Source organism: Arachis duranensis, chromosome 2 (genome assembly GCF_000817695.3).
Source record: "Arachis duranensis cultivar V14167 chromosome 2, aradu.V14167.gnm2.J7QH, whole genome shotgun sequence".
In the NCBI taxonomy this organism is placed as follows: domain Eukaryota; kingdom Viridiplantae; phylum Streptophyta; class Magnoliopsida; order Fabales; family Fabaceae; genus Arachis; species Arachis duranensis.
The window spans coordinates 69,361,650-69,364,005 of NC_029773.3; the positions used below are offsets into that span (position 1 = coordinate 69,361,650).

General features: G+C 37.2%; 1 non-coding gene across 1 annotated transcript; it reads left to right on the forward strand.

Annotated features, from left to right (window-relative positions):
- The first annotated feature begins 513 nt into the window (after nt 1–513).
- LOC127745310 (small nucleolar RNA R71) lies at nt 514–621 on the forward strand. The gene has a single exon (XR_008006507.1). It is a non-coding gene; the product is annotated as a small nucleolar RNA R71 (small nucleolar RNA).
- Nucleotides 622–2,356: the final 1,735 nt, after the last annotated feature.

Below are 2,356 nucleotides of genomic sequence, written 5' to 3' on the forward strand. Positions count from 1 at the left end.
ATTGCTAAACCTGTTTCTTCCACCATTATTATTGATGAAACCTTGTTGAGGTCTCTGTTGATTCTTCCATGAAAGATTTGGATGATTTCTCCATGAAGGATTATAGGTGTTTCCATAGGGTTCTCCCATGTAATTCACCTCTTCCATTGAAGGGTTCTCAGGATCATAAGCTTCTTCTTCAGATGAAGCGTCCTTAGTACTGCCTGGTGCATTTTGCATTCCAGACAGACTTTGAGAAATCAAATTAACTTGCTGAGTCAATATTTTGTTCTGAGCCAGTATGGCATTCAGAGTATCAATCTCAAGAACTCCTTTCTTCTGATTTGTCCCATTGTTCACAGGATTCCTTTCAGAAGTGTACATGAATTTGTTATTTGCAACCATTTCAATTAGTTCTTGGGCTTTTGTAGGCGTCTTCTTCAGATGAAGAGATCCTCCAGCAGAGCTATCCAATGACATCTTGGACAGTTCAGAGAGACCATCATAGAAGATACCTATGATGCTCCATTCAGAAAGCATGTCAAAAGGACACTTTCTGATCAATTGTTTGTATCTTTCCCAAGCTTCATAGAGGGATTCTCCTTCCTTCTGTCTGAAGGTTTGGACTTCCACTCTAAGCTTACTCAATTTTTGAGGTGGAAAGAACTTTGCCAAGAAGGCATTGACTAGCTTTTCCCAAGAGTTCAGGCTTTCTTTAGGTTGTGAGTCCAACCATGTCCTAGCTCTGTCTCTTACAGCAAAAGGGAATAGTATAAGTCTGTAGACCTCAGGGTCAACCCCATTAGTCTTGACAGTGTCACAGATTTGCAAGAACTCAGCTAAAAAATGATGAGGATCTTCCAATGGAAGTCCATGGAACTTGCAATTCTGTTGCATCAGAGAAACTAATTGAGGCTTAAGCTCCAAGTTGTTTGCTCCAATGGCAGGGATAGAGATGCTTCTCCCATAGAAGTCGGGAGTAGGTGCAGTAAAGTCACCCAGCACCTTCCTTGCATTGTTGGCATTGTTGTTGTTTTCGGCTGCCATGGGTTCTTCTTGTTTGAATATTTCTGTTAGGTCCTCTACAGAGAGTTGTGCCTTAGCTTCTCTTAGCTTTCACTTCAAGGTCCTTTCAGGTTCAGGGTCAGCCTCAACAAGAATGCTTTTGTCTTTGCTCCTGCTCATATGAAAGAGAAGAGAGCAAGAAAATGTGGAATCCTCTACGTCACAGTATAGAGATTCCTTGAGGTGTCAGAGGAAAAGAAAAATGGAAGGAAGAGGTAGAAAATTCGAACTTATCAAGGAAAGATGGAGTTCGAATTGTGCATTAAGGAATAGTGTTAGTCCATAATTAGAAGGATATGGGAAGAGGGAAATAAATTAAAAAGATTTTAAAAACATTTTGAAAAAGATTAATTGATTTTCGAAAACTAAGAGTGAAAAAGAAATCAAGTGATTTTTGAAAAAGATTTTGAAATTAGGAATTAAAAAGATATGATTGAAAACTATTTTGAAAAAGATGTGATTAGGAAGATATGATTGAAAAGTTATGATTTTAAAAAGATGTGATTGAGAAAATATGATTTGAAAAACAATTTAAAAAGATTTGATTTTGAAAAATTAATGACTTGGTTAACAAGAAAATATATGATTCAAACATTAAACCTTTCTCAACAGAAAAGGCAACATACTTAAATTGTTGAATCAAATCATTAATTGATAGCAAGTATTTTTGAAAATAGAAAGAAATTGATTTTGAAAAAGATTTGATTGAAAAGATTTGATTTGAAAAAGATTTGATTTTGAAAAATTTTGAAAACTTGAAAAAATTTTGCATTAAAAACAGAATCTTCTCTCTTGTGCCATCCTGGCGTTAAACGCCCAGAATGGTGCACATTCTGGCGTTTAACGCCCAAAGCTCTACCCTTTTGGGCGTTAAACGCCCAGCCAGGCACTGGTGGACGAAATTGTGATACAAGAGTTCTAGGCACTGTTAGAAAAGCTTTTTCTGTCCACAACTCCGTTCAACTTAACCAGCAAGTGTACTAGGTCATCCAAGTAATACCTTACGTGAGTAAGGGTCGATCCCACAGAGATTGTTGGTATGAAGCAAGCTATGGTCACCTTGTAAATCTCAGTTAGGCAGATCAACTGGTTATGGGTTTCGAAAATTAATAATAAATAGAAAATAAAAGGGATAGAAATACTTATGTAAATCAATAGTGGGAATTTCAGATAGGCGTATGGAGATGCTGTGCTCCTCTTGAATCTCTACTTTCTTATTACATTCATCCAATCCTTCTTACTCCTTTCCACGGCAAGCTGTATGTAGGGCATCACCGTTGTCAATGGCTACATCCCATCCTCTCAGTGAAAA